General features: G+C 41.9%; 1 long non-coding RNA gene and 1 pseudogene across 4 annotated transcripts in view; one reads left to right on the forward strand and one right to left on the reverse strand.

Annotated features, from left to right (window-relative positions):
- The window catches only part of LOC118536059 (uncharacterized), a 51,334-nt gene extending 29,593 nt beyond the window's left edge, over positions 1-21,741 (reverse strand). For 2 of the 4 annotated variants that reach the window (XR_004917494.2, XR_013446057.1), the window contains exon 1: positions 21,561-21,741. This is a non-coding gene — a long non-coding RNA (uncharacterized LOC118536059). The remainder of the gene's footprint in view (positions 1-21,560) is intronic. The other 2 variants (XR_004917493.2, XR_004917492.2) reach the window with 2 other exon arrangements.
- Positions 5,699-6,048, forward strand: LOC118536058 (large ribosomal subunit protein eL34 pseudogene; annotated as a pseudogene).
- Positions 21,742-25,119: the final 3,378 nt, after the last annotated feature.

Below are 25,119 nucleotides of genomic sequence, written 5' to 3' on the forward strand. Positions count from 1 at the left end.
GGGTGCTATGCACAAACAATGAATCATGGAACACTATATCTAAAACTAATGATGTAATGTATGGGGATTAACATAACAATAAAAAAAATTAAAAAAAAAAAAAAAGAATTCCTCATATCAGTGAGGTCATATGATACATGTCTTTCTCTGATTGACTTATTTCGCTTAGCATAACACCCTCTAGTTCCATTCACATCATTGCAAATGGCAAAAATTTCATTTTTTGATGGCTGCATAATATTCCATTGTATATATATGCCACATCTTCTTTATCCATTCATCTGTTGATGGACATCTTGGCTCTTTCCATAATTTGGCTATTGTGGACATTCCTGCTATAAACATCGGGGTGCATGTACCCCTTCGGATCCCTACATTTGTATCTTTGGGGTAAATACCCAGGAGTGCAATTGCTGGGTTGTAGGGTAGCTCTATTTTCAACTTTTTGAGTAATAAACCTCACACAAATCTTCTAAGGTAAGTCCTATCTTCATTTAATAGACAAGGAAACTGAAGTACAGAAAAACTAACTTACCCTTGGACACACAGCCTGAGATAGAGGAGCTAGAAAGTCTGTCTCTGGGGCATGTATTCATAACCAATAAGCTATAGAGTTAAGTATGACAGCTTTAAAGTGTATCAGCTTGGCTAGGCTGAATTACATTTCCCAGAGTTCCCTTTTCAGTATGTTTCCAATTAGCATGGGCCACAAGAGAGATTCTTGCTGGAGATTAAGGGGGCGGAAGTGAAGCAGTGGCCATTTTGTAGCTGACACCTGTTGCCAGTTATCTGCTGTCTCATCTCATTAGCATGGGCAGTGGGCATGGGTGTAACTGCCTTGCCTTCCCCTGATCTTCCTTCAGCTTCTCTGACTCCTGGGCCAGGTGTGGGTGATTAGCTCTGTGCAAAGAGCCCTGGCTTCTGCAGGGCACCCACCCCATCAACATTAGAGGCAGCAAGAACTGACGGGGGCTTCTGTCAGTCCTCGTGGGCCTCAGCTCACGCTTGTGAGTTCCAGCTTATTTTTCCTCATGTCCAATCTAAATCCATTGTCCATGCCCAAATGCCTGCCCTGTAGATTTCAAGCTCTAGCACCAGATGTGAAGACAACAGCCTTCCAGAAACTGCTTAACCAGCTAATAATTACAGAAGGTCAAATCTCTGTAATAAATATATATAGGCAGTCTTTGCTCTGCATGGTACTGCAGGACTGTAAAAACGACCGTGCAAGCTGAAACCATTCAAAGCGATCTGAATACTCAGTGAGAAGAAGTATGATTGTTCTGTGATCTTTAAATATTTTGGTCAAAACATTAAAAACTCTCTACTGTTATAAGTGTATAGAGAAATGAAAAAAGAAAAGTTAATATTCATTTAGTACACTGTTATTTAAAACATTAAAAACCCTGAAAAATTAAAATGTTTTATTTCTTTGTAAAAAACGTTTCAACAATACTTGCCTTCTCATCATATAACTTACAGAGCAAGAATCTTTTCTACAGCTTGATGAACTGTCATATTCCTCGCTAAGTTTAGGTCTGTTTCCAGCATTTTATCCTTCGAGCTTTCGATGTCATGAAATATCTCTGAGAGTTCCTTTAACGATAATTTTTTTTTACCAGCATCATTTCCTCCAGGGCATCTTCATGTTTTTGCATAACTACCTGCCTTAGAATGGGGAGGCAAATGTCACAGCAGTGCCCTTATCTGCACTAGTAGTCCCACCAGTTTAGCTTAATATTAATCAATTCAGGGGCACCTAGGTGGCTCAGTTGGTTAAGCGTCTGCCTTCGGCTCAGGTCATGATCCCGGGGTCCTGGGATCAGGCCCTGTGTCAGGTTCCCTGCTCCACTGGAAGTCTGCCTCTTTCCCTCTGCCCCTCCGCCAGCTCATGCATGCTCCCTCTCTCTGAAATAAATAAATAAAAATTTAAAAAATATTAATCAATTCATGCTGATTTCTGAAACGGTAGAACCAGCCATTACAGCAGTGAAAGGGTTTTCTTCAGTCTACTTACAATGATCATTTTCTTCCAATGTGGCTATTAGCTTCAATGCTCTGGCCTGAATGTTAGCCAAACAGATTTAAAAAAAGTTATTATGTTCTTCAGTCAGAAGTGCAAGTAAACACTCCACTTCATCCATAAGTGGTTTTCTGTTTCTTGTGCAATTTACACGAAAAGCTGTTGGAGTGACTTCCCCTTGTTTTTTTCATATTCCTCGTACTTTTTCAATATGGTTCATAGGATAGCTTCATATGAGTCTAGGTCTCTTGCTATCTTTGCTTTGTTGTCACTCTATTCAAATCTTCTAATCACATCCAGTTTCACTTCTAACATTTTCATTTTTCATTTTTTTGCTTCACTTTTATCTTTGTTGGTTAATTCTCTCTTTCAATTTTCCCTTTTTGTAAAATGTCATATGGGTTTATCACTGGGAGACAAGGAGGAAACACAAATACTAATTTGCTGTCTGTGAGTGGATTGAATAACAGATATACAATGACCAATCTCCGACAGATTTTGAAAGACATGACATGATTAGTCACTGGTCATGACATGCACCTTATTCACATGGTGATTTGTGGACTAAATTGCTAGCGATGAAGTTTGCACTTTATACACTTAATTACTCACCAGTAATATACTGTGGTAACTAAAATTAGAACTATGTTGTTGGGGCACTGGTGTTATTTTATTAAACCATGGTAACTGAAATTCATGCATGTTGGAAGTGTGCAGAGTGAGCACCAGCTGTGTGTGTATGTGTAGACCTGCAGCAGTCCATAAAATCACTGTTCCTCCTCCAGTCTCAGCAAAATCCCAAGATAGAGTAGGGATTATCCAGAAGAGACTTGTGGGTATAGCTTTTGTTTAAGGGAGTGAAGTTCCAATAATAATAAGATCGATAATAGACCCACAAAAATTTTTAAATAATTATATTGACAGAACCACTACCAGTTTGGACTACAAGGGACTAAAACCACATAGGATGAAAAGAGGCCTATGGGCCACCCCCTGCCTCCCCAAATCTACTAGCAGTAAGAAAGGTGATAAAACTAACCAGTTGAGGGCACCTGGGTTGCTCAGTCGGTTGAGCAGCTACCTTTGGCTCAAATCATGATCTCAGGGGCCTGGGATCCCTGGGTCCCAGGGTCTCTGTCAAATAAGTGGATGAAATCTTTAAAAAAAGAAAAAAAAAAACTAACCAGTTGAAAACACAACCTACCTTTCATGGATGAAGAAGGATGACTTAGATGGCAGAACCAAGAGTTCAATAGAGTTGGGAGTCATGCAGAATTATTCTGAGACCCTAAGTCCTAATCAAGGAGCTATGAGCTTGTGCCCAGCTGAATTTCAGAGTTGCTGTGGACCATTAACTCCTGTGTGCCTCCTATTTTCCCCTTTTTTGAATGGGAGGGTCTATAGCACTTATCCTAAGCCACTGTACGTTGAATGTATGGAAAGCCTATCTCTTTACTTCATAGGGTTTCCAATCAAGAGGTACTTTACTTGAGAAACCAGATCCAAGGAGCTTTATCTACACCTGGATCTAATTTAAATGATGACATTCTGGAAACAGGTTGAGAATTTGGATGATCATAGAAGAGTAAATGTATTTTGCATGTATGAGAAATTAAATAATTTCTTTTTAAAATTTTTTTAGATTTTTTAAAGTTTATTTTATTTGAGAGAGTGAGAGAGAGAGAGAGAGAGAGAGAGCACACAATCAGGGGCAGAGGGAGAGGGAGAAGCAGACTTCCCACTGAGCAAGGATCCCGACTTGGGGCTCGATCCCAGGACTCCGGGATCATGACCTGAGCCAAAGGCAGACGCTTAACCGACTGAGCCACCCAGGTGCCCCGAAATGTAAATAATTTCTGATCAGAGAGATGGTAGCAGTTTTCAGATATATCCACAAACTCTTTGACTACTTCTGCTTTGAAAAGGTGGAGCCTAATTTCCCTTGCCTTGAGTGACTTAGTGACTTGCTTCTAGTTAATATATATAATGGAAGTGATGGTATGTGACTTCTGAGAGTAGATCATGAAAGACTACATAGACATTTCCTTGCTTTCTCTCTCGGATTATTCACCCTGGGAGAAGCCAGCTGTCGTGCTGTGAGGACACTCAAACAGTCCTATGGAAAGGTTTATATGGCAAGGAACTGAGGCCTCCTGCCAACAGCCCTGTTAGTGAGATACCATAGAAGTGGACCCTTCAGTCCCAGACAAGTCTTTAGATGATTGTAGCCTTCACTGATAGCTTGACTGAAACCTCATGAGAAACCATGAGCCAGACACCATCCTGCTAAGCTTCTGCCAAATGTTTATTGTGGTCTAAGCCATTAAGTTTTGGGGTAATTTGTAATGCAGCAGTAGATAATAATTAGTAATTATAATTAGGCTAAATACTCCAATTAAAAGAAAGATTCTCAAACTAGGTTTTTTTTTTTTTACAAGCTTTATTTATTTATTTTTAGGTGATCTCTACACTCAATGTGGGGTTCGAACTCATGACCCTGAGATCAAGAGTTGCAGGCTCTTCTGACTGAGCCAGCCAGGTATCCCTCAACCTAGATTATTTATTTATTTTTAAAAATTTATTCATTTGCTTGAGAGAGATAGAGAAGGGGGAGGGGCATCGGGAGAGAATCTTCCAAGCAGACTCCCCGCAGAGCACGGAGCTCAACACAGGGCTCAACCCCACGACCCATGAGATCACAACCTGAGCTGAAATCAAGAGTTGGACACTTAATCGACTGAGCCACCCAGGCACCCCTCAAACTAGATTTTTTAAAAAGCTCAATAGGCACACCTTAAATATAAGGCTACAGGAAGGATGGAAGTAAAAGAATGCAAAAACCCATGCACTCAACAACAACAACAACAAAACAAACAATCCAATTTAAAAATGAACAAAGGACTTGGTTGTCCAAATAAATTATACAAATGGCCAAAAAGCAAACAAAAATATATGCAAACATCATAATCATTACAGAAATACAAATCAAAACCACAACGAAACAGCACCTTACACCCATTAGAATGGCTACTATTAAAAAACCCAAAACACAGAAAACAAATGTTGGCAAGGATATAGAGAAATTGGAACTCTTGTGCTCGGTTGGTAGGAATATAAAATGGTGGAAAGCAGTATGGTGGTTCTTCCAAAAATTAAGAATAGAATTACCATGTGATCCAGCAATTTTCCTCCTGGATATATAACCCAAAGAATTAAAAGCAGGGTCTCAAAGGGATATTTGTACACCCATGTTCATAGCAGCATTATTCACAACAGATGAATGGATAAGCAAAATGTGGTGTGTACACACAACCCCCCCACCCAACACACTGGAATATTGTTGAGCCTTAAAAAAAAGGGAGAAAACTCTGACACATTCTACAATATGAATGAACCTGGAGGACATTATGCTAGGTGACATAAATCAGTCACAAAAATACAAATATTGTATGATTCCTCTTATATGAGATACTAGAATAGTGAAATTCAGAGATAGAATGGTGGTTGTCAGGGGTTGGGAGGAGGAAGAAGGGGCATTAATGGGTAAAGAGTTTCAGTTTATAAAATGAAAAGAGTTCTGGAGATTGGTTGCACAATAATGTGAATGTACTTAATGTCATTGAACCATTAAAAATGGTTAAGGTGACTCTTCCAGAGACGGCATCTACAGCATTCAGAATGGTCCAGTGTTTGACATACTGTTGTAGTCTGTCCTACGATACAGCCTCTAACAAAACTAGGCTGTCCAGAACCCTTGGTAGTAAAATCGTTTACCTTTATACCAAGAAGGTTGGGAAAGCACCAAAATCCACTGTGGTGTGTGCCCAGGCCAACTTCAAGGAGCGGTGACACCTACAGTTCTTATGAGGTTGTCTAAAATGAAAAAATACGTCAGCAGGGCCTATGGTGGTTCCATGTGTGCTAAGTGTGTTCGTGACAGGATCAAGTGTGCTTTCCTTATTGAGGAGCAGAAAATTGCTGTGTAATTGTTGAAGGTACAAGCACAGAGTCAGAAAGTTAAATAAAGGGGCACCTGGGTGGCTCAGTCGGTTAAGCATACAGCTCTTGATCTCAGCTCAGGTCTTGATCTTCGGGTTGTGAGTTCGAGCCCTACATTGGGCCCCATGTTGGGCATGGAGCCTACTTAAAAAAAAAAAAGAAAGAAAAAAAAAATGAAGCTCTTTTGAGTAAGAAAAAATCAAAATTCTTATTCTGTTAAAAAAAAAAAAAAGAGGGGCGCCTGGGTGGCTCAGTCGTTAAGCATCTGCCTTCGGCTCAGGTCATGATCCCCGAGTCCTGGGATCGAGCCCCGCATCGGGCTCCCTGCTCCAAGGGAAGCCTGCTTCTCCCTCTCCCACTCCCCCTGCTTGTGTTCCCTCTCTCGCTGTGTCTCTCTCTGTCAAATAAATAAAATCTTTAAAAAAAAAAAGATTAAGATGAAAGTTATAAAACATTAATGAAAGAAATTGAAGACACAAACAATGGGAAGATGTTCATCCTCATGGATTGGAAGAACCAATATGGTTAAAACATCTATACTACCCAAATCAATCTACAGACTTAAGGCAATCCCCATCAAAATACCAACAACATTTTTCACAAAACTAGAACAGATAATCCTAAAATGTGTATGGAACCACAAAAGACCCCAAAAAGCCAAAGTAATCTTGAAAAAGAACGAAGCTGTAGGAATCACAGCCCCAGATTTTAAGATATACTACAAAACTGTAGTAACCAAAACAGTATGGTACTGGCACAAAATAGACATATAGATCAATGGAGTAGAACAGAGAGTCCAGAAATAACCCCATGCATTTATGGTCAATTAATTAATGACAAAGGAGGCAAGAATGTACAATGGGAAAAAGGCAGTCTCTTCAACAAATGGTGTTGGGAAAACTGGACAACCACATGCAGAAGAATGAAACTGGATCACTTTCTTACAGCATACATAAAAATAAACTAAAAACGGATTAAAGACTTAAATGTGAGACCTAAAACTAAAATTCTGAGAAGAAAACATAGGCAGTAATTTCTTTGACATCACCATAGAAACATCTTTCTAGATATGTCTCCTAAGGTAAGGGAAACAAAAGCGAAATTAAACTATTGGGACTACACCAAAATAAAAAGCTTTTGCACAGCCAAGGAAACCATCAACAAAACAAAAAGGCAACCTGAATGGGAGAGATATTTGCAAATGATATATTCAATAAAGAGTTAATATCCAAAATACATGAAGAACACAGACAACTCAACACCAAAAAACAAATAATCCAATTTTAAAAATGGGTAGAAGACATGAACAGACATTTATCCAAAAAAGATGTGCAGGTGACCAACAGACACATGAAAAGATGTTCAACATCACTGATCCTCAGGGAAATGCAAATCAAAACCACAATGAGGGGCACCCGGCTGGCCTAGTCTGAAGAGCATGCAAATCTGATCTCGGGCTCATGAGTTAGAGCCCCACGTTGGGTGTAGAGATTATTTAAATAAATAAATAAATAAACTTAAAAAAAAAACCACAATGAGATATCACCTCATACCTGTCAGAATGGCTAAAATAAAAACATAAGAAATAACAAGTGTTGGCAAGGATGTGGAGAAAAAGGATCCCTTCTGCACTATTGGGAAGGCAAATTGGTACAGCCACTGGAAAACAGTAGAGAGGTTACTCAAAAAATTTAAAAAAATAGAATTACCGTCTGATCTAGTAATTCCATTACTGGGTATTTACCCAAAGAAAATGAAAACCTTAACTCAAAAAGATATATGCATCTCTATGTTTATTGCAGTATTATGTACAATAGCCAAGATATGGAAGCAACCCAAGTATCCATCGATAGATGACCAGATAAAGAAGATGTGTGTAAATATACACAATGGAATATTACTAAGCCATAAAAAAGAATGAAATCTTGTCATTTGCAACAGGTATGGACCTAGAGGGTATAATGCTAAGTGAAATAAATCAGTCAGAGGAAGACAAATACCATATGGTTTCACTCATACATGGAATTTAAGAAACAAAACAGATGAACAAAGAAAAAAGAGACAAACAAAAAAACAGACTCTTTTTTTTTTAAATTTTTTTATTGTTATGTTAATCCCCATACATTACATCATTAGTTTTAGATATAGTGTTCCATGATTCATTGTTTGTGCATAACACCCAGTGCCCATGCAGAACGTGCCCTCCTCAATACCCATCACCAGGCTAACCCATCCTCCCACCCCCCTCCCCTCTAGAACCCTCAGTTTGTTTTTCAGAGTCCATCGTCTCTCATGGTTCTTCTCCCCCTCCGATTTCCCCCCCTTCATTCTTCCCCTCCTGCTACATTCTTCTTCTTCTTTTTTTCTTTCTTAACATATATTGCATTATTTGTCAGAAAAACAGACTCTTAACTACAGAGGACAAACTGGTGGTTGCCAGAGGGGAGGTGGGTGGGGGATGGGGGAAACAGATGAAAGGGGTTAAGAGTACATTTATCTTGATGAACACTGAGAAATGTATAGAGTTGTTGAACCATTATATCATACACCTGAAACTAATATAACACTATATGTTAATTATATTTCAATTAAATATATATATAAATAAAAAATAAAGGTGATGAAACAGAGGTAAAAATGGTTAAGATGGTAAATTTTATGGTATGTGTATTTTATCACAATTAAAAATAAAAAGTAGATAACTTTTAGTCTAAAAAATTTTTTTAAAGATTTTATTTATCTATTTTTCAGAAAGAGGGAACACAAGCAGGGGGATGCAGCAGGCAGAGGGAGAAGCAGGCTCCCCGCTGAGCAAGGAGCCCGATGTGGGGCTCGATCTCAGGACCCTGGGATCATGAACTGAGCAGAGGCAGACGCTTAACTGACTGAGCCACCCAGGCACCCCAAAAAATAAACAATTTTTAAAAGAAGAAAAGCAGGGGTGCCTGACTGGCTCAGTAAGTTGAGCATGCTACTCTTTTTTTCTTTTAGAGATTTATTTATTTTAGAGGGAGAGAGAGCTTGAGAGAGGGAGCGAGCGCAGGGAGAGGCAGAGGGAGAGGAGAGAGAAACTTCACCAGACTCTGTGCTGGGCATGGAGCCCAATGCGGGGCTTGGTCTCGAGACCCTGAGATCATGACCTGAGCTGAAAGCAAGAGTTGGACACTTAATCAACTGTGCCAGGGACCCGGACTATGCTATGCTTGATCTCAGGGTTGTGAGTTCAAGCCCCGCATTGGGTGCAGAGTTTACTTTAAAATCTTTTTAAATAAATAAATAAAAAGCAAAGTGGTACTAGACCATTAAAAAAATGGGGAAATGCCTTTAATTGTTATCTGTTTTACTTGCTAATTGGATCACATAGTTAATTTACATGTTTAAAAAAGAAACTGAAGTTGTGCACTGATCTTCAAATAAAAAAAGAGTAAACCATGCAAATGCTAACAATAACCATAAAACCTGGTGTAGCTATCTTACTATCAGACAAAGTAGACTTTAAGGCAAAAAGCATCACTGGAGATAAGTTCGTAATTCATAATTCCATATTTCATAATAATGAAATAGTCAAATATCTGGACAATATAACAATTCTAAATTTCTATGCTCTTAATAATATAGTCTCAAAATACAGCAAGCAAAAATTAATACAACTGAAAGTGAAAACTGATAAATCTACACTCATAATGGGAGGTCTTTATACCCCTCTCTTGGGATGCCTGGGTGGCTCAGTCGGTTAAGCACCTGCCCTCGGCTCAGGTCATGATCCCAGGGTCCTGGGACTGAGTCCCATATCTGGCTCCTTGCTCAGCAGGGAGTCTGCTTCTCCCTCTGCCCCTCCCCCTGCTTATGCTCTTTCTCTCTCTGATAAACCAATAATCTTAAAAAAAAAAAAATACCCCTCTCTTAGTAACCAAAGAACAAGCAAATGAGTAATTACATATAAGTTATAAAAGATTTTACCAATTAAAAAACTTGATTTCTTTAACATATGTAAAACACTCAACAATTGCAGAATACAAATTAGTACGTATTAGGCAGATGAAACATTTACCAAAATGAGTAAAGTGACAATATTTTTGAGTATCAACAAATTTTTTTTTTTTTAAAGATTTTATTTATTTATTTGAGAGAGAGAGAGAATGAGAGACAGAGAGCATGAGAGGGGGGAGGGTCAGAGGGAGAAGCAGACTCCCTGCCGAGCAGGGAGCCCGATGCGGGACTCGATCCCAGGACTCCAGGATCATGACCTGAGCCGAAGGCAGTCGCTCAACCAACTGAGCCACCCAGGCGCCCCGAGTATCAACAAATTTTAAAGTATTTAAATCATATGGAGTATTTTCACTGACCACAGTGTAATAAAACTCAAAATGAATAACAGAGGGGTGCCTGGGTGGCTCAGTCAGTTAGGCATCTGACTTTTGATCTCAGCTTAGGTCTTGAACTCAGCGTCGTGAGTTCAAGCCCTGCGTTGGGCTCCATGCTGGCATGGAGCCTACTTAAAAAAAATTAATAACAGCAAGATTAACTCAGAAATATCGTATGCATAAAATTTTAAAATATATTTTTAAATAATCTATAGGTCAAAGAACTCCCAGTGGAAATGGGAAATAATTTCAATTAAATGCTAATATAAATATGACATACCCAAACTTGTGGAATTTAACTGTGCTAACAGAAAGTTTATAGCCTTATATGCATATATTAGAAGGGAAGAAAGACTAAGAATCAATGTTTGAAGCAGCCATGTCAAGAAGTCTTTTTAAATGACAGATTAGACCCAAAGAAAATGGTAGAAGAAATTATTAAGAGCAGAAGTTAATGAAGTAGAAGGCAAACATACAACAGAGAATATTAATAAAGACAAATGTTTGTATTTTGAAAGGACTAATGGCTAAGCCCCTGGCACAACTGATCAAGAACAAGAAGAGAAAATGTTTAAATAACCATTATTGGGGGGCACCTGTGGGGCTCAGTCGGTTAAGCACCAACTTTTGATTTGGCTCAGGTCATGATCTCAGGGTCCTGGGATCGAGCCCTGCTCGGCTGTGCACTCTACTTGGGATTCTCTCTCTCCCTCTGCCCCTCTACCTGCTCACACTCTTTCTCTCTCTCTCTCAAATAAATAAACCTTTAAAACAACCACTATTGGGAATAAAAAAATGCATATCATTATAGTCTACAAATATTTTTAAATAATATTATGGACAACTTTATTCCAGTAGTTTCTACCTTTTGTTGAAATGGGCAAATATGAGAAAAATAAAACTTACAAAATGGACACAAGAAGACATGGAAAATATGCGTAGTTCTACACTTATGATTGAAACTGAATCATTACTTAAAAACATTCCCACAAGTCACTCCAGGCCCAGATGGCTTTATCATTTGAATTCTATTGAAATATTTAAGGAAGAAACAATGCTAATTTTACACTAACTTCATCTTTGGGCCTTAGTTTCCTCATCTGTAAAAGGCAGGCGTTGAACCAGCCAACTTCAGGAGTCTCTTCCAGTGTCAGCCCTTAATAACTCTCCTGGTGCCCCTTCTGGCAGGCCCTGTTCCACTGGGAAGTTAAGAACATTTGGCTTTGATGGGAAAAGTTTTCAGAATTCTGAGGTTTAGAACCTGCTGATCACCACGGGATGAATGGGAGTCACCTGGGCTCTGTTCTCCATGCTCTGTAATTTGCTATTGATGTTGCTCTCTGAACTGAGATAGGTTCTCCTTCTCCAGTGGTCCCATAATCCCCCCATGCCCTTTACTCAAAGGAGAGCCTGTTTTAATTATCTTGCTTAGATATCATGCTAAATATTTTACATCCTTTTTCCTTACATCCTTCTTCCTAAGTATAGGTTAACAAGCATGCATTATTAATTTTTTCTTCAGAACATAGGGTCATAGAGATGAGTATCAGTTATTGCAATCTCAGAGAAGCAATCAAGGAAATTAAAGTACATATAATTACTTACTTCTATACCAATTAATCCAATTTTCTATGATTTTTGAATTCTTGTCTCCCTTAAAAAAATCTTCTCCCTACATATCAGACTGTTTGCAGTATCCTTAGGTATTACGAATGTGTTTTCTTAGCAGCTACAAATCCCTTTTTCTAATGTACTGCTTCTATTTTTCTGTGAGTTAAGAAAAGAGATTATCAGGTATATTAGGATTATGTGCAAACTAGGAGCAAATAAACCCCAGTGAAGGTAAAATGGAAAATTTTACTGAGATATTAACCTATACACAGACTCTTCCCCTTTGTTCAAGCAGATAGTAGGACTTCTTTTTTTAAAGATTTTATTTATTTATTTGAGAGAGAGAGGGAGAGAGAGACTGAGCCAGGGAGAAGCAGAGAGAGAGGGACATGCAGACTCTGTGCTGAGTGTAGAGCCCAATACGGGGCTCGATCCTACAACCCTGAGATCATGACCCCAGCCGAAGACAGACACTTGACCATCTGTGCCACCCAGGCACCTGATAGTAGGTGTTGTTCTACTAGTCTCAGGGATAGTTTGTGGCTCCTATTGAAGAAATAAGGACTGAGAAGAGATGGATTTCTTCTGATAACGGTTTCTTATGACCTGGGGCCCCTGAACTTGGATGGGAAAAAAATTATATCTTTATTTTCACTAATATGTATCTGAAACATAGTCTTTCCTTCAATTATGTATGTAGCAACAAACCACTGTTATAGTAACAGTACCTGTGCATTTGGCATCAGCAGAAACAGCGATTTTCGTATCTTATGGTTGCTGCAACATGTTGAAATATCGTTTATGTTTACCACTACTTCAAAAGTATAAAGTTATCACATCCATCACTAGATCTTGGTATTTAATGTGCTTTTTAAAAAATCCATACGTTAGTATATCAGAGGTCTGTTTTTAGAATATTTTGGAGGCACTGGGTGGCTCAGTCGGTTAATCTTCCAACTCTTGATTTCGGCTCAGGTCATGAGCTCAGGGTTATGGGATCAAGCTTGGCGTCGGGCTCTGTGTTCAGCGAGGAGTCTGCTTGAGATTCTCTCTCTCCCTCTCCCTCTGCCCCTCCCCCCCACTCTCTCTCTCAATAAATAAAGTCTTTTAAAAAATAATAAAATATTTTGACAATCCTACATTAACATTTCCCCCAAGGCTGGTGGAAGGAAAGAAAGAAAGAGAAGAGGGTTGTGAGTCTGTGATTCCTCTGGGAGGATGTGGCAGCTCACTGCAGCCAGAGACAGAGTCCCATGTCACCAAGCTGCAGCTTGACAGAGCCACTGTGACCTGTGGGGACCACTGCCTGATGGGGCCCCCAATAAAAAGCTCTTCCAAAACAGCATATAACTCATAAGAATGAGGAAACCCCCCCCCCAGCTCTACTTCTTATACAACTGAGTTTGAGGGCTGAAGTTGTGGCAGTTACAAAGGCTTCTCTAGTCACCGAAAGGCATGGCTTCAATTATAGGACTTCTGTCCATTGTAGACATAAACAGCATGGAAAACGTTAAATACCTGTGTTCAGATCGTAAGACCCGGCCCAGATTTGCTGTATATATCACAATGTTAAATGAAAAAACACCCCTTTGTATTACAGTCATGTGGTCTTGTATATGACCATTAAATAATTTTTTTTTTAGGGGCGCCTGGGTGGCTCAGTTGGTTGAGCATCTGCCTTCGGCTCAGGTCATGATCCTGGGGTCCTGGGATTGAGCCCCACAGCAGGCTCCCTGCTCAGCAGGGAATGTCCTTCTCCCTCAGCCCCTCCACCCCTGCACCCCACTTGTGCTCTCTTTCTCTCAAATGAATAAATAAGAATCTTAAAAAAAATAATAATTTTTTTAAAAAGTCTAATTGGGTTGCTCAGGGTCCTTTGATGGAATTCCTGAACAGTGGCTACGTTTCAGATGGAGGCTGAAGTATGACAGTCTGTGTGCGGGTCAGGGTTGCGAGAGGTCATGTGCAGTCCTGGCCTCTCCATTGGCTGCCTCACAGTTCCGGGGACCAAACTGGGAGCCCAAACATCTTTGCACTGAGTCAGTCTCCACTGCCTTCACTGGGCTCTCCACTCACAGCCTCATGGAGCAGCTCGGCTCTCTGCCTCATTTTCTCCCATTTCTCCGTATCATATATAAACTCTCAACTCATGAGCCGAGAGAAGGACCAAGCCAAAAGCTTCTTCCTCCTCCTTTCTACCTTGTCCGCAAATTCCCTCCCACACAGAGAAGACCCCTTTGACGGTGAGCAGGAGGACTAGCCCTGCCCCCCTTCAACTCTGGCAGAGAGCTGCCACCCCTGCTGCCCCTCCGGCCTTGCTGGCCCTTGCAGGGAGAGGGCGTAGGATCTGAGGGAGAAGTAGGAGTAGTGCCCAACTTTCTATCACTCTCTGCATCCTGACCTTTCCTCTCTACAGCTGGGCCTACTGTGGGAAGAGCCTCAGGCCTCAGCTTGCCAGATTATGCAATGGACCAGCTGATAGGTGAGGCAGGCTCCTTCCGCCCCCAGATAGCATCAGCCTCATCAGCGATTTCAAGAGCAACATCTAAGAATTGCATGTGTTGGCCTTGGATGCAGCTGGGGCAGGACCAGGTGGCTGTGTGTCCCCCTCTCGCACCCCCATGCCTCAGCAAGCAACAGGGACACAAGGTACTGGAAAGACAGGAGGCCTGGGTCCTACTCTAATATCTGCCATTAAATCATTCCTGGCCTATCCAGGTCTCCTCCCCATCCTAGCCTTAGTTTCTCCATCTTCAATATAAGTGAGTTAAGGGACACCTGGAGAAGCGTGTGACTCTTGATCTCGGGGTCATGAGTTCAAGCCCCACATGGAGTATAGAGATTACTTAAATAAATAAAACTTAAAAAAAAAAGTGGGTTAAACTAGATGAACTTTAAGTTCCTTTCTACCTCTTAATGGTCTTTGCACATTATCAACATCCCAAAAGACAATATTCTCCCTCTCTTAGCAAACCATAGGCTCTGTGGGAATGAGGGGCCCACCCCAAGTCACACAGTCAGATGGGGGATGTGGGGGATTGGAACTCACCTATTTAGAATCCTAATCCATTCAACTGCATTGGTCAAGGCAAAACCTTACCTCAGGAGCTCTGTCCCTAATCCAAAGGTCTTTGAACTAGGAAATATGGCGGAGGGAGAACCTTCAAGGCCTAGGACAGCCCTAGGCCTGCTGCTGAGCTCAGAGGGAGTGAGGAAGGGAGCCAAAGAAGCTCATCACCTGAGATGCAAAAGGAAGTCTGATGACCCAGCCAGATGTGAGACTGGGGAATGGAAAAGAGTGGATGCTAGGGATGCATGAGGATGAGGAAAAGCAACTGCTAAGATGCCGTGCTTGTTCAGAAAACAATGTCCCTAGCAGTATTGTTGTCGCAGAAAAATGCCATATTAGCTAACCATGCAATCAGAGGCCATTACTTAGTGACAGGTACAGTCTGTGAGACACAGACTGGGAAGTGGGCAGAATAGGTGCTTGCCCCAGTCTCTGAATGGTGAGATGGAGGTGGATTTTTACAAGCTTCTATTGGCCTCTTCAGGCTTGACATCTTACTTCCTGGTCCATAGTGCCTGTAGGAGGAGAGATGGGGTGGGTGCAAAGGATAAGTAACTTTGAGAAACCACAGCAGCGGCCAGGAGATTTCAATTTTCTTTCTATTTTTCCTATTTTGAAATATTTGATATAGCCAAAAGAATTTGTTATGTATATACAATCACATGCATAATAATAAAACAAATGCCCATGAGCCCACCACCCACTTAAGAACTAGAACACTGGGGGCGCCTGGGTGGCTCAGTCGTTGGGCGTCTGCCTTCAGCTCGGGTCATGATCCCGAGGTCCTGGGATCGAGCCCCGCATCGGGCTCCCTGCTCGACGGGAAGCTTGCTTCTCCCTCTCCCACTTCCTCTGTTTGTGTTCCTCTCTCGCTGTCTCTCTCTCTGTCAAATAAATAAATAAAATCTTAAAAAAAAAAAAAAAAGAACTAGAACACTGCCCGTGCTCAAATGTTTCACCTCCTGCCTGACCCAAAGGTGACCACTATTCTGAATTTGTCCCACAATATTTTGCTTTTCTTTCTACTTTTTCATACATAAATCTCCACACAGTATAATGTTTAGTTTTATTTTTAAATTTAATAAGAATGTATTTATTCTATGAATTACTTTTTTCACTTATTATTGTTTCTAAGATTCTTCCATGCTGACGTGTAAAATAGTTCGTTCATTTGTACTGTATATAGTATATAGATTTTTCCACTTTTTTATCCAAGGGCTTTGGGATTCTTTCTAGTTCTTTGCTGTTTTCAACAATGCTGCCGAGGACATCCAGATGTTTACACCAAGTGTAAGAGTTTCTCTGGGGTATATACCCTGGAGTGGAATTATTGAGTCAAATTGTTTTTCAGAGTGGTCGGACCAATTTATGTTCCACTTATGAGAGTTCTTGTCGCATGACATCCTCTCCAAGACTTGGTGTTGTTTTCCCACTTTCTAGCAGCATCCCTAACCTTGGCTACTTCTGCTGATGACCTAGGGTGGCTCCCACCTTTCCCAGCCGGAGCCCGGGGGGGTGAACTTGCTGAGATGTTTCTATGTATCCTTGTGTTCCTAACTGAATAACACTGACCACAGGGAAGGGAGGAAATATAAGTTTAGGGATAGACTGGGGGACTTGAGGTTTATCTATGTGACTATCAGAATCACTGGCTCCTTTTGGAGAACAAAGGCCAGCTGGTAAATCTGTGAGTTCTGCCCTAACCCTAAGCACACTGAAGCCTGGTCTCCTGGGGTGACTGAAGATGCTTAATTCATTTTCCTCCCTGTTAGCCCCCATAGTCTCTCCTGTTTCTTAGGTGATTACTCTTTACCTTCCCCCACGCCCCCGTCCACTCTCTGTCAGTGTTTCTCCAAGTGTGGCCCAACGGCCACCTCCATCGGAATCAGCTGGGGTGCTTGTTAGAAATGCAGATTCTCAGAACCCTCTGCAGATGGAATCAGACTTTCTGAGGTGCAGCTTAAGAACCTGCTGTTTAACCCATTCCTCAGATGATCCATGTGCATGTCGAGGTTTAAGAGCTACTGCTGTTAGGGAGGTCAGGCCAAGGGCCTCTCCGAAGGCTCAGACACTCTCCTGACACCTTCTCCATGAGGGCCAAGTTGATTCTCATCCTTCCATGGCCCTTCCCCTACCTCCACTGTCCCTCAGGGCAGAAGGCATAAGGAGATCACTTTAGCTGAAGCATATGTGTGTGTACAAGACATGCATTGCAGCATCCTTTACAGTAAAGAGAAACCGAAAATCGCTGCCTCTTTATGAACAATTCATAAATTTATAAATCAAATTCATAATGGCACATCTTTCCAATGGAATGCTATGCAACTATTCAAAGTGACTTCATGTCGCTATTATTGCCTTTCTACTTCCAGCAAATCTTTAAAAAGTGTGTTAAATTTTATACTTTCCGGTATTTGAGTTTTCTACATAAGCATGCATTATCTTTATAATCAGAAAAACACAGTAAAACACAGAAACATCCAGAAGCATTTGCTGGATATTTATAAAGGAATTGGTTTAGATTATTCTACAAGCCCTGCTAACAAGAATCTCTTTAAATTATCAAGGGAAATACTACAGGAAATTTTCTCGTAGCTGAAGAACCTGGCTTTCTAGATTGAAAGAGTTCACCAAAAGGCTAGCACATCAAACTGTTGTTTAATGATTTTGCTTTTGTTTTTGTTTTTTAAGATTTTATTTATTTATTTGAGAGAGAGAAAGAATGAGTGCAAGTGGGGAGAGGGGTAGAGGGAGAGAGAGAATTTCAAGCAGTCTCTGCGCTAAGCATCGGGTCTCGATCCCAGGACTCTGAGATCGTGACCTGAGCCAAAAACAAGAGTCAGATGCTTAACCGACTAAGTCACCCAGGCGCCCCTAATGATTTTGTTTAATGATGCAGGTATTTGTCCTCACCACGGATGAATTTTTATTACTTAGTTTTTATTACTTATTACTTATTTTATTTTTTTTTTCAGAACACCAAGAATGAAGAGAAGATCCTAAAAGCTTCCAAAGAGAAAAAAGGAAAAACAGTTCAAAGACAAAGCATTAAGAATCAGAGTGGCATTTGGGCTGCTATCAGAGACATTGCATATTAGAAGACCAAGAAACTTTGCTTTCAAAACAATGGGGTGCCTGGCTCAGTCAGTAGATCATGTGACTCTTGATCGTGGGTTGTGAGTTCAAGCCCCATGTTGGGCATAGAGATTATTTAAAAGAAAGAGAGAGAGAGAGAGAGAAAGGAAAGAAAATACAAAATAATCAGGAAAAATGATTCCTGTATCTATCCTAAACTGCCTAGCATATGTAATGGTAGAATAAAGACATCCTGAGACATATAAGAACTCCAATATGTAATTTCCCAAACAATCTTAGAATATGCCTGGAGGATGCATTTTAGCAAAATGAGGAAGCCAACATGAAAGAGAAAGCCATGAACCCTGGAAACTGGAGATCCAACCCAGGACACTGGTGAGGGTAGGTCCAGCAGGGCCCAGCTGTGTACAGGCCCTAGAAGGGTGCAGTTAGTCCAAATTGGGGCAGGAGGAGGGGGCTGTGGGATAGATGCCTCCAGATTTAAAAATGCAAATGGAACCAGCAAAGGCTTCAAACCGTATCTGAGTGTATGGGAAAACTATTGACAGTCATGTGACAGATTTTTTGGAGTATTTGGGAAAAGTCACGGAATAGAAACAGTCATATAGAAAACTAAGCAAATGAAAATATGAAAGCTGATAATTTCAGGAAAACCAAAAAATTGTAGAAGAAAGAAAAAATAGAGTACTGTAAGTCACCACAACGCTTAAAATTGATAAACTATGAAACTATAGCATGTGCATATTACTTTAAAATACGGAGAAAAACGAGGGAAAACAACAGTTAAAAGAGTTGGAAGTGTCTGTCTCTTGGAAATGAGACAGGAGATTGGGTAAATACTGTTGTATTTTGCCATAAGCCTTGTAGCACTATTTTTTTTTTAAACTACACTCATTCTCCTTTTTTTTTTTTTTTTAAAGATTTTATTTATTTGAGAGAGAGAGAGCACTAGAGAAAGAGAGAGAGCACGAGTTAGGGTCAGAGGGAGAGGGAGAAGCAGGCTCTCTGCTGAGCAGGGAGCCTGATGTGGGGCTCGATCCCAGGACCCTGGGATCACAACCTGAGTGGAAGGCAGACACTTAACCAACTCAGCTACCAGGTGCCCCTACACTCACTATTCTCATAATAAAAGTTGGAACATTCATACACTGCTGATTGAATGTAAAATGATGCAGCCATTAACTTTAAAAAGTTAAACATAGAGTCACTACATGAACCAGCATTTCCACTCCTAGGAATATATACTCAAGAGAATTGAAAACAGGTGCTCAAACAAAAACTTGTACAGGACTAGTTCAACATCATTTATTCACAACAACCAAAAAAAAAAAAAAAGGTAAATGTCCATGAACTAATGAGCAGGTTAGAAAAATGTGGCATATCCATATGGAATATGATTCAGCCATAAAAAAAGGAATAAAGTACTGATCCATGTTACCACATGGATGAACCTTGAAAACATTACCCTAAGTGAGAGAAGCCAGTCACAAAAGGTCAGATATTGTATAATTCCATTTATACGAAATGTTCAGAATAGGTAAATCCATAGAAACAGAAACTAGATTGGTGGTTGCTTGGGGTTGGTGGGAGGGGGAGATGGGGAGGGATTGCTTAATGGGTATGGAGTTTTTTTGGGGTGATGAAATGTTCTGCTGATGGTTGCACAACATTGTGAATATATGAAAAACCACCAAATTGTACACTTTAAAATGATCAAATGGTGAATTTTATCTTATGTAAACTTTGTCTCAATAAGGATACATCAGGTTGTAGGAGAACACCCAATTCAAGCTGCTTAAACGATAAAAGAGATGTGTTTTGGGATGCCTGGGTGGCTCAGTTGGTTAAGTGTCTGCCTTCGCTCAGGTCGTTACCCTAGGCTCCTTGCTCAGCAGGGAGCCTGCTTCTCCCTCTGCCTGCGCATCCCCCCCCCCCCCCCCCCGCTTGTGTGCTCTCTCTGTCTCTCTCTCTGGCAAATAAATAATTAAAACCTTTAAAAATTTTATAAAAAAGAAAAGAGATGTGTTTTGAGTTGAAAGTGTTTTTTTGTTTTTTTTTTTAAAGAACAACCACCCAATGTGCATGTTTTCCCTCCACTCTTCCAGGGCCTAAAATCCACTTGGCCCCGAGACCCATGCACACAGGACCTGCAGGGGTGCTGGGAGGACAGTGCATTGTGGTGGTAAATAAGCGCTCGGGAGCCAGACAGATTAGAGTTCCGGTTCCTTCACTGCCTTGCAGCCAGACCTTGCACAGAATTCTTAATCTGTTTTACTTTCCTCTTCACTAAAATGGGGCAAATAACAGCCCCTATCTTATCCAGGACTTGTTAAAATTAGAAGAGATAGGAGCGCCTGGGTAGCTCAGTCAGTTGAGCATCTGCCTTCGGCTCAGGTCATGATCTCAGGGTCCTGCGATGGAGTCCCGCATCAGGCTCCCTGCTCCACGGGGAGTCTGCTTCTCCCTCTCCTTCCGGCTCGTGCTCTCTGTTGCTATCTCTGTCTCTCTGTCAAATAAATAAAATCTTTAAAATAAAATAAAATTAGAAGAGAGAACGTTTTTATAAGCCCCAGGCGCAGTGCCTAGCCCATTGCAAACACTCAGATCTGCTCTTTGGGGGGAAAGTTCTGCTCCCAGAATGAGCAGTTGCATTAAGCATAATGGAGCAGAGCAGCTAGGAGGAGAGGATTTCGGGAAAAAGCAATACTCTCTAATATTTATTGAGCGCTACTCGGTGGCAGGCCCCGTTCCAAGGCCTTCCTGCGCCTCCGCTCGCCTCCCTAGCGCACCCGGCCCGCCGCCGACCCCCGCCTGGGAGCGGGGCCCGTGCGACCCGGCCTGCGAGCCGCGGCGACCGCGCCCCAGCGACGCGAAGGAGGCCGGCGCCTGGGCGACAGGGGCTGCGGGTGGTGGTGGTGGGGCGCTCTGCGGGCCGCGCCGGCCACCCGCCCGCTCCTGCAGCCTCAGCCGGCCGGGCGCTCAGGACGCGGGCGAAGCAGCCGCCCTCCCCCAGCGCAGCGCGGCCGGCGGGGAAGGCCTGCGCGGACTTCGGTGCTGGCCGCAGGCGGGAGGGCCCGGGGCACGCGGGGATCGAAGAGCGGGGGCCGGAGCGCGGCGCGCGGCACGGGGCGGCACCGAGGGGAGGAGGCGGGAACCTGGGGGCTCGAGGGCGCGGAGGCCAGAGGCTGCGGTGACGTGCTGGTGCGCAGGGCGCGGGGGCCGGAGGAAGCCGGGGTCTCGAGGAGCCCGGGGTGCTGTAGACGTCGCGGGAATCAAAGAGGCGTCGGAAAACCCAGGACAGCGCCGCCCCAAAGTAGCCCCTGCCTGCGCCCTTCGCTTAGAGCACACACTGTGGGCTTGGCGCTAACCCTCTGGTCACAGGGCTCGGTTTACTCACTCGCCTCCTCCGCTAGTCTGGGATTGCTTGCCAAGTTGCTTGGTCTTCATTTTAAACGGCGGACAAAGGATCCAAACCGTGTCCCTCCCTCGGGCTCCAGTCGGCCTCTGGGGTCCTTGAAGGCAGGGCTGGTCCTTCACTACTGTGTCCACACAGCCTGGCACATGATAGGCTCTCAGTGGACGGTGGGTGGGTACAGAAGAAATGGTTGTGTGAGAGAACTGCCTCCCTTGAGACACAGAGCTCACTCTCGGGACTCGAAGCAGAGGTGGAGGGCTGTGGTAGGAGGCCTGGCACAGAAGCACTAAGCTGCTGGGGACCCCCCCTCCCATGTGTATATTGGTGGGCAATGTGAAAGCACACTCATTGCTCTCTTTTTTTCTGAGCCTCACACTATCGTTGGAAAGTAGGAGTGGCTCCTGCTGTTACTCTCATTTGGCAGATGAGGAGACCAAGATTCAGAGGAGTAGCCCAGTTACATGTTATGCAAAATCCAGTCTTGCCTGCTTTCTGGGGCCAGGCTTCCCGGAGTTCCTGCACCAGGCTTGTAGCAATGGATGCCCATAGGGCTGGCATTTCTCCTGTTTTTCCTGTGCCCACTGAAGTATTCGGGCTGTAGGGTGCAAAGGGAGGGTGGTGGGCTGGTGACTGCGGCCAGCAGTAGGTGGTGTGGTAGCAAGGGAAATAGGGAAAGCAACACTGCCATTTAATGCCAGTCCAGGTTTGATTCAAGGCAGGCGTACTTACCAAACCTTTACTGGGCTATGTATTTGGGGAGGAGTGCAATGACAAATGACACATAGGCCTTGCACTCAGGGAGTCAAAACAATAGCCACATATATAGGATATTCAGGAGTTCAAGAAGTTTAGCTAAAAACAGTGGTTCTCAACCAGAGGTTCAAGGAGTACCTGTGGAGAATTTTAAGTACATGCATGCAAAATATGGATGTCAGAGCCCCACCTCAGGCCTACCAAGTTAGAATTCCCTGAAATGGGATCGAGGCATGTGGCTTTTTAAGAAAAAACCCTGGATTCTGATGTATACTCTTTGTTGAAACCTATTGCGTTAATGCAAAATTGTTGATTGTGGACCAATAAGAGAAGAACACAAGTAACTACAGAGAGAAAATTGGGGTGGGTACCTTAATAAAGACACACTTTTTTTTGGCTAGGGAGATTCAAGTCACATCTGGATGGAGGAATCAGGAAGTATTTGGGTGATGTGGCAGTTTGTGACGGGACATAGGATGTGTAGGATGTGAACCAATAGAAATTGTGAGAAGAAGAGGAGGACATTTCAGGATGAAAGACCAACCTGAGCAAAGAAAGAGAGTCAGAAAAGAACATGAAGTACGTTTGGAGACCAGATTCTTAGGGATTTGACTGGAAGGAGACTAAACATGGCCGGGAAAAGAAGGACTCTGCTATGAATTGTCTTGTATGCCTGGATGAAGTCTTATTAAATACAAATGGAAGAGCCAATATTGTGGAGATGCTGATCTTCTCAAACTTGATCTGTATATTTAATGTAATGACAATAAAAAAAAAATCCCCAAAGGATTTTTGTAGAAAACGTCACAAAATGGTTCTAGAGTTTATTTGGAAGCATAAACATGTGAGAGAAGAGTTAGAAAATAGAAAGCTACAATAATTAAGACAAATGTGTACATGTGTGGAAATAGGTAGACAGGTCAGGAAAACAAATCTAGAAATAAACCCAAGCATATGTAGGAACTAATAAATTACCAAGAGGACAATCCAAATCAATGGGTTAAAATGGTATTCAAATGAGATAAGCCAGTCATAAGAATACAAATACTGTATGATTCCATTTATATAAGCTATGTAAAATAGTCAAATTCATGGAAACAGAAGGTAGAATGGTGGTTACCACGCCTGGGGGAGGAGGAAGAGGGGTGGTGATGTTTAATGGATATAGGGTTTTAGTTTTGCAAATTGAGAAACTTCCAGATCTGTTTCACAACAATGTTCAAAGTTAGCACTACTTAACTGAACACTTAAAAATGGTTATGATGAGAGGCGCCTGGGTGGCTCAGTCTACCTTCAGCTCAGGTCATGTTCCTGGGGTCCTGGGATCGAACCCCACGTTGGGCTCCCTGCTCAGCAGGAAAGCCTGCTTCTCCCTCTCTCACTCCCCCTGCTTGTATTCCCTCTCTCGCTATCTCTCTGTCAAATAAATAAAGAAATAAAATCTTTAAAAAAATGGTTATGATGGCAAATTTTATGTTACGTGTAATTCGCCACAATAAACACAATTTTTAAAATGGTATTCAAAGGGGCGCCTGGGTGGCTCGGTCATTAAGCATCTGCCTTCGGCTCAGGTCATGATCCCAGGATCCTGGAATCGAGCCCCGCATTGGGCTCCCTGCTCCGAGGGAAGCCTGCTTCTCCCTCTCCCACTCCCCCTGTTTGTGTTCCCTCTCTCGCTGTGTCTCTCTCTGTCAAATAAATAAATAAAATCTTTAAAATAAATAAATAATAAAAGGCATCCAAATTGGAAAGAAGGAAGTAAAATGAGCTATATTGGCCGATAACATGATCTTACATCTAGAAACCCTAAAGATTCACCAAAAGACTGTTAGAATGAATTTAAAAAATTGGCAAAGTTTCAGGATGCAAAATTAACATGCAAAAATCAGTTGCATTTTTATACACTAAAAATAAACAAAAGAAAATTAAGAAAATAATTACATTTACAATAGCAACAAAAAGAATAAAATACGTAATAAAAAATGCAAACAAGTAAGCTGCGTTAGTTTGCTAGGGCTGCTGTAACAAAAACAAAACAAAACAAAACAAAACAAAAAAACAGACTGGGTAGTTTAAACAACAAAGATTTATTTTCTCTCAATTCTGGAGGCTAGCAGTCCAAGGTCAAGGTGCTGGGAGATTTTGTTTCTTCTGAGGCCTCTTTCCTTGGCTCACAGATGGCTGTCTTTTTGCTGTGCCCTCATATGGTTGTTCCTCTGTCTGCATTGTCTGTGACCTTAATCTCCTCTCCTTATAAGGACACCAGTCATATTGGACTAGACTTCACCCTAACAACTTGACTTGGCATGGGCCTTTTAGAATTCATTCAGTTTGGTACACAATGAACTCTTCCAATTTCAAGACTTTTATCATTCTCAGCTTTAGGAAATTTTCTTCCATTACTCCTTTTTTCTTCCACTATTCTTTTCTCTGTTTTTACCTTCTGGAACTCCTACTAAACAGAGTTGGAGCTTCTGGATATATCTTCTAAATCTCTTTTATCTCCCATTATCCAACATTGTTTTCCCCTCCAAGCTGTCGTTTCTTTCTTTCTTTCTTTCTTTTAAGACTTTTTTATTTATTTATTTGACAGAGAGAGAGAGAGCACAAGCAGGTAGAGCAGCAAGCAAAGGGAGAGGGAGAAGCAGGCTCCCCACTGACCAAGGAGCCTGATGTGGGGCTTGATCCCAGGACCCTGGGATCATGACCTGAGCCAAAGGCAGACATTTAACCAACTGAGCCACCCAGGTAACCTGAAGCTGTGGTTTTTTTGGCAAACCTGATTTTG

Source organism: Halichoerus grypus, chromosome 2, assembly GCF_964656455.1.
Source record: "Halichoerus grypus chromosome 2, mHalGry1.hap1.1, whole genome shotgun sequence".
Taxonomy (NCBI): Eukaryota; Metazoa; Chordata; class Mammalia; order Carnivora; family Phocidae; genus Halichoerus; species Halichoerus grypus.